This window comes from Protomyctophum bolini, assembly GCF_963924005.1.
Source record: "Protomyctophum bolini genome assembly, chromosome: 13".
Classification (NCBI taxonomy): Eukaryota; Metazoa; Chordata; class Actinopteri; order Myctophiformes; family Myctophidae; genus Protomyctophum; species Protomyctophum bolini.
Window position 1 is genome coordinate 28,636,905 of NC_137874.1, and position 8,223 is coordinate 28,645,127.

Consider the following 8,223-nt stretch of genomic DNA (forward strand, 5'->3'; position numbering starts at 1 on the left):
ACCCGCTACTGTACTTAAGTATAGCCTAATATCAAAGTTTTTATTTTATTTTACTTTAGAGTACTTCCAACTTTTAGTACTTTTACTTCTACTCCACTACATATCAAAACCAAATATTGTAGCATACTTTTACTCCACTATAATTATTTGAAAACGTTAGTTCTTTGTAGATTTTTGATTTATTACAAAACATAGCCTATATTAAAGGTAGGGTAAATTATTTTGTTTTTGCTAAAAATTACTTATTTTTTCAGGGGCCAGCTTGTAGATCTGCTATTTTCAAAATATTATACACTTTCACTTTCAACTTTTGGTACTTGGTACATATTTGATGAGTATTTCTATGTTGCAATATTGATACTAAACATTTGAGTACTTTTTCAACCACTGCCTGAAACCGACTGAAATGTTCCCCATATGCGGATAGCAATAATTCCTTGCTGAATGTTTGTCCAGTAACAGGTCTTTCTGTTTTCCAACAGAAAATACATTTTCAGGTCAGTATACCAAATTCCATCCACTCAGGAGAGAGAACTCATACAGGATCCAGGATAAACGTGAGTGAGTAATGCCACAAATAAGAGTGCAGAGACATTTTGAACTTGAGCTCTATAAAAATTTAAGTTGATAAATATACTTTCTCCTGATTGGATGGAATTGGCAACCCACCTGAACATTTATTTTCTATTTATTAAAAAGCTCAAATGCAATATCAGAATATAGACCAATTTTAACTCAAGTTGTTCTAGTTCGCCGATGACTCAGCACTCCTGGTCTCGGGGGATGACCAAATGCAAGTTGAGGAATTAAGGCGCATTCATAGTTTGAGGTGATAGCTTATCACAGCGGTGTAGTTTTCTATGGGTTTTAAAACTAGGCTACATTACGTCACTCGCCGCGGTGATAACTTATCACCTAAAACTGGAGTAGGCCTATGAGCCTTTAAGCTTTCACCCATCTATAGGCTAGAACAAACTGAAAAGCCTGAAAATCCATCTATCAGAAGAACACTCACCCGAAACACATTCACCCCATGCCTACGTAACCCCAGTAAAACTGTGTCAAAACCTAACCTTATTCCTAAACGTAACCCCAGTAAAACTGTCAAAACCTAACCTTATTCCTAAACGTAACCTCAGTAAAACTATGCCTAACAAATACAAGAACATATTGTGTTTTATATTGGTTGATATATTGTTTATGCTATGTTGATTAAGACATAAGATAGGACCACAATGGAAACAAGTCCCCAGGACCATTCTGTGTTATCCTTTAAGCCTAAATGTCTGACTGTACTAGTATTCAATCAATAAAATAAAATAAAATAAAACATCAATACATTATTTTTTTAGTTTTAATGTTTAAGATGAACGATTTCTAAGCTATTAAAGCCCACATTACTGAAATAACAAGGCAGTTAAAGTAGGGTACTTACCTTTACAGGCATGTTTGCAACCAGTAGTATCAGACTGAACTGAACAGTGTGTAAATCTGTAAAGTCTGAGAATGACACACAGCAGCATGTCTGTGGGTTGGGTCAGGTTGGAGGCCTGCCGGGGAGGGGGAAGGGGGGGGGGGGTAAGGGACATTTGTTTTACCTTACAGATCCAATTTGGTTGCATCTCTGGGGCGTTACCTCAATTTAATTTGACATTATGCGACTACAAATTTCTTCCTCGGGAGACTAATAAAGTATACAATACAATACAATACAATATACTGCAAACATGCATTTAATAATATTGCTAAGGAAACTAATTACATGCAAGTAACTGAAAATCTTCAAATAAAATGCAGTTGTTACTTTACTGCATGCCTTTCATACACACGCACCACACCCTGACCAAAACATTATATTGTTATCACATGCACACTACACAAACAAATTCTTATTTGAATTGGATGTCTCACAAAATCAACTTTAAGGGAATTCAGTACCTTCTCTGCATTTTTGGTTGTTGAGCTCAGTGAACAGAGGATGAATTGTGCCTTGGTAGCTCAGACAGTCTAAGACAGATAGACCTTTTATTGATCCCAAAAATATAAGAGGGAGTAAGCAGGTACAGGATTGAAAAATAACTGGACTGCTTTGTATTTTGCATGGTGTATAAGCTATTAGCAGGAATAAATATAATTATAGTTAAATAATGTATAAGTTATAAGTAGTCAATCTGCACTTCTGCAGTGGGTAATGACTGGAATACAATCTATCAATGGGCAAACATTCATGTACAGACAGTGACATAAAAAATATATCTACAAAGAGTATAATAAATAATGAGAAATATGCAATCTCTCCACAGTAAAATGAGCAAAAGTTCCAGAGTCATGAGTGAGAGCATGACGTTGGGCATGACGCACACAACCCCAATATTGTCATCCCATCATGGAGGACCACACAGACAGAAAGATGGAGGGATTGCTTTTTTATGGTTTTGGAAGAGGGTAAGTTGTTTGTTGGAAGGGCATTCCACAATTTGGTGGCATAGCAGTAGAACAAATTTGACCCAATGTTTGTGCCAAATCTGGGTTGAGTGTGATCAGTTGAGCTCCCTCTGGGGTTGTGCCTGTGTTTTACGCTATTGAAGGAGTCTGACAGGTACATGGTTATCTCTGTTTCCTTGCGTATATTGTAGACCAGGCAAGTTGATTTTGAGTATCTGCCGATACCAATTTTTCCCGGTCCGATATTTATATTTTTATAGAACACTTATGCCATATCTCAACAGTACAATATCCAAAATCACAGACAATATCCAGTCTAATATCATGACATGGATATAGTGTTGATACAAGGGATGTCCCGATCACGTTCATTTGCTCCCGATCCGATTCCGATCATTAGAAAAGGACGTGATTGGCCTGATTTCCGATCACGTGATCGGATCGGGACAACCCTAGTCCTCTACCTTCCCACCCAAGCATAATGAGCAGGGGTTAGGTGAGTTCTGTGTTTGAGGCCAATTAAGTAGTAACCCGATCAGTTTGTTTTGAGTGGTCTGAAGCTTATTATTTTTTTTATGCCTTTGTGGTACTAAAGTACCATGGTGCATGCATAGTTGAAATGACATTAGATGAGTGCTCCAGCAGTGTCCAGTCTGTGCACAGTGTGTTCCTACTGACCACCGAGGAGATCCTGAATAGACATTTTGTTCTTTGGTTGACTTTTCTGATTACTTGATGCATTTTTTTTCACTTGAAACATTGTCCTCCAAAATACAACCCAGGAAGGTAATTTCCCAGTGATAACAATGTCACCCACTTTGACTGTGAAGTGTGAACTAAGTCTTTGGCCTTGCAGAGGTTCATTCTGGACCCAAAAAGAATGGATTCAGTTTTGCTCAGATGTATTGATCATTAATCAGTGAGCCAGGTGCAGATTTTACAGAGTTCAGAGCTAAGGGCTTTCTCAACCTGCAATTTGTCCTTGCCCGAGACCAGGAGTGCTGAGTCATCCGCAAACAACAAATTGCAGTCACATGCTGTCATGTCATTTACCTTACTTATATTAGGAACAGTAAAAGCCCTAGTATGCTTCCTTGAAGTAGTGCAAGATCATGCCTGGCAGAGATTTGCTCTGATTCATGTTTGAATTGGTTGTCTTACAAAATCAACTTTAGGTGAATGGACCTATAAATACATCCTCATTTTGTTGTTGTTGGCCTCGGTGAACAGAGGATGAATTGTGCCTGTGTAGCTCAGTTGGTAGAGTATGTGTCTCTGGATGTGCAGTATCTGGGTTCATTAACGGGCACTATCAAATCAATGTGTGAGTAAACAAAACGCCTGTGGTCTCCAAGTCTAATGTATGAGTAACACAGCATAGGCTACATATACAAGTACTGTACATGCAGGAATTTTACATGCAATTTCTACCAGTTTGCAGTGTACTCGCATGTGTAAATTAAGTAATAGTATCAAATACTGCAATATAGAACTACTCTGTTACAGGATTCAAAATGTACTTATATATAAAAGTACAAATGTGTAGGTATCAAAAGTAGAAAGTACTCATTGTGCAGAATGGCCCATTTCAAGTTTTCAAATGTTTAACCTCTTTTGTAAATAGCAGATCTACAAGCTCACAATGCGTCGCATCGCATAGCTTGTAGATCGGCTATTTTTTAAAGGGCACAGAACAGTGAGCCACAAAGGAACCACAAACTCAAATAATTTCAAATGTTAGATTAAAAAGTAGCTATACTGTAGTGTAGTGTTCAGTGTAGACTAAATATGGTACCTGGACAGAAGGTTTAAAGCTTACTTTAAGTTTACTTTAAAATCATAATGAACACCACCATCTACTGGTTGCCCTCTGTTACAACATGTGATGATCCCTCACTTTGAATATACACAAAATATCAAGCTCACGGCATTGACGGCAATGCTCACTCACTGCTAAAGACAGACATTCTGTAGCCGTCAGTAACCCATTGTGCAATGTGTAAGAAACGTTGCTGCATCAGCACAGTGTTTACAACACAAAAGAAACACCCGTTTTTATTTCTGAGCTATGACCATTTGAAGTGTTAAACACTGCTGTTACTGTAGCACCTCATGTGTGCAATTCAGTTTTAATGTGAGCAGGGTTGTAGAATATGGCCCCTGGTACGACTATTCTCATGTCAGACCCCTGAAAACCCCTGTGTTCATGCCAAGTTTGGTGCGGATCGAAGCAACAGTGCACCTCACAAGCCCAGACGTGCAAAGGCAAACACATTGTCACTTCTCGGGACTTGGTCGACTGACTCGGCTCTGGTGTTTCCAGGGTAGAGAGGAACTTCCGTATGGAGGGGAATTGGGTAAAAGTCTTTGTTGGTTACTGTTTAGCTGCTAAAAATCCTCATAGAACTCCCACTTGCCATCCTTTTTGTGCACCAGGATGACAAGGTAGCCCAGGGCCTGTTGGCCGGTTCGATTGTCCATGCTGCTCCCATCTCTGCATGTTAAGGCTGTACCCTAGCCCTTATTTTAGGACTCGAACTTGGGCAGGAATTTTCGAGTGAACATTCGGACCAATCATGACAAACACAATTTTTCGGGCCAAACAAAGAATTAGAAAGTAGATAAAACGGCAGGTTACAACATGTTGTGTTCTTTGTAATTATTTGGTCCAAAATATTGTGTGCGTTGTCATGACAGGAGTTGGCTTCGTATACGACGCTTAAAGGTCTTTAAATAAATACGTTTTGAAATGCCTATGGAGAAAATGAAATGGAGAAAAATTTCCTGGGCCACTCGTCGTTCTGAAAGGGGGAGGGACTGCGACGCTCTATTGTGCAAAAGGATGCCTGTTTAACAGATTAAATGTAATCAGCATAGGGCGCAGCAGGGAATCGAACCCCATCCCAGTAAACCAGGAGCTCCATGCCTGTGCCAAAGTGCTTTGTTTGCGACGCAACGCAAAAACCTACCCTTGTAGGAGCCCTACCCTACCAGCAGCAAAGAATACAAAAACAGATACTTACCCAGTTACCGTGAACCATCACGTTCTTCTGCAGATGACAGGCAGTGTCCACAAGTTAGGTGAAATGACAGAACCGGCCGAAATTGTGGCAGTCGACGCAAAAGACGCAACGCAAACGAGTGCAACAGCAGAACCACACTAGCGACAGCAAAGGACAATAAACAAGTTTGTACTCACCGCAGCAAGCAGCTCTTCCCAGCAGCAGCTATAGTGTACAGTTCCTACCTCAATGTCTTGTGCAGGGAGGGGGGGCATCGGTCTGGGACACTTCACATGGGCTCCAGGGTAGGGTGGGGGTCCTCGGAAGCCTAAATTGGTGGGGCTGTGGGGCCCACGGACATGGCTCGTCTCAGGGTCCAGGGCTTGGTGCTGCCTCCTACACCACTGGTGCAGTGACTCTTCATATTCTGGAATTACATGAAGAGAAAAGATAAGTGTCATTAGTGTTATGTAGGCCTACATCACATTAGAAACAATATTAATTATTAAACCAAAAGTTCAAACATAAATCATAAATCAAATGCTTTCAAAATAAACAAACAGTTAACCAGTTGATCCAAGTTAAGACACCAAGCCTATATGACTCACCGAAGAGTAACCAAAGGTTGTCACAGTGGACAGGCCCATGCTGCTGTCAAACATTTCGGCCATCTTGCATAGGTGGGAGTGGGAGTGTAGGAACTGATGTCACCTTTATACTGCCTTGATTGACAGTTGACATGGGTTGCCATTTGCGGGTTGCCATGTTGGCTGGGTTACATTTACATTGCCAAGGCAAAAAGCAACAATACAATGTACATAAATGTACGGTATGTACATTTGAATTGAAAGTCAGAATATTCAATAAATCAGTGTCACACACGCACATGCGCGTGCACACACACACACACACACACACACACACACGCAACAGCGCAGCGAGAGAGAGAGAGAGAGAACTAACCTTTTTCTCAAATTGTGCCATGCTGGTATGTGTGTGTGTGTGTGTGTGTGTGTGTGTGTGTGTGTGTGTGTTTGTTGCTGATTGGCTGGTTGGCTGATTGGCTGCAGGCCCATCACCAAATTAATGTGCACAGGGGATTTTGGAGAGAGACACCTGGGACAGCACAACAAGGAGATAGACATAACTTCTGACAGGAATGCAGGAGAAACTTACTTTTTAACATATATCACATTCTCGCCGAGATATATTTTCGAGTTAATAAAAAATAAAAATAAATAAAACGAATGGTTCAAATGCATTAATTAAGATTCGAGTGCCAACCCTAACGAGCGAACATTCAAACCTTGAATGTTTGGGGACAGCCTTACTGCATGTTCTGCTCCACGGCTGCCCCTTTTCCCATTGGCAGTTGGCATGGGCAAAGACGGATGGGGTGAGCATCTCTTGTGCCTCAGTCCTCTTGGAGTGTGTTGGGGGACTGTTGTGTTCAGGTAACCACTGATAAACCTTCCATGCAGCATTGTGGGCCCTGTAATATTGGAGACGGTACTAGAGGCTGTATGGACCTCCTGCGGTCTGGTGTAACTATCAGGATGGCTGTTTCAGCTTCATCAAAATGTCTTGTCTGACTGACATACATGAGGCTGTTTCCCATTTTTTCCTGCTCTTCATACTCTAATTAAGGCAGTGTTACCACGGCTCTAAGGCAAGCGATCAAATCACTGTTACCCATAAGAGGACTAGAGCTCATCTGCTGCTCTGATCTGATGCTTATCAATGATGCCTGTATAGCACCAGTCACCACCCTGCCAATGACATTGCAAGTTGAGCAGGTGTTTCCCTGTAGGACCAGCCATTGAAGTGAGACATTATTTAAACTTGGATTGATTCCTAAAGGCCCATTTCCATCAAACCAAGGTAACTTGGCACCTAATAGATTGTGTGCTAGTGAGACTGAGCAGTGGGAATGGTAGCTACTAGCTACTGAGGAACCCTGGTGCCTCCAGTGGCAATGGCACATCACAGGCAAAGCTGACGGGCTTGACCTGAAGACCTCCGGGTTTGAGGAATAGCCTACAATATTTGTTTCTCAGTGGTGAGGCTGGACAGTGGCTGCCGCAATACCCAGGGGTTGGCAGTCTGGATTTATTCCGTTTTGGGAAAGCACAACCTGTGGCACAGAGTCTCTAGGCTGGTTGAATCACCTGCCCTCTATAGTGAATTTAATGGTTGAACCTACAATAAAGTAGGCTTATCCTACAGACCAAGTATGTAAGCAAATACACGTGCGTTAGGAACATAAGGCACATACACATCTGTTCTTCTGAATGGGAGTAAGTAGGCCTTTACACTACACTGGTTCCTTCTGGCCATTAGAGGGTGGCATCTTTGGGCAGTCAAATCCCATACCGTCACCCAAAAGTATTATTTATTACTCAATTCATCACTCACTCCCTCTGACAAATCAATTCATCAATATTTTATATTTTTCAACCTACCATTCCATATGATGCTGAAAGAAGCATTTTGTAAATGTATAAACCTCATAATTGTGAAGTTTCCCACCACGTAGCATTGAGCATGTGAATGCAATCCGTGTGACTTTTGATCTAACTTTATAGATTTAAAGTAAACCAATACTTAGACTCTCCTGAAATGCAGTGGGACCACTGCCCTGTTGTAGCCGCTATCCCACCTCTAAGAAGACATAATCAGACCAATAATTTGTGGTGTTGGTGTGTCCTTTTATTAAACACAAAGCACCTACAATAACACACTGCCTGTTGGTTCAGGAAGTATGGGGTTTCACCTT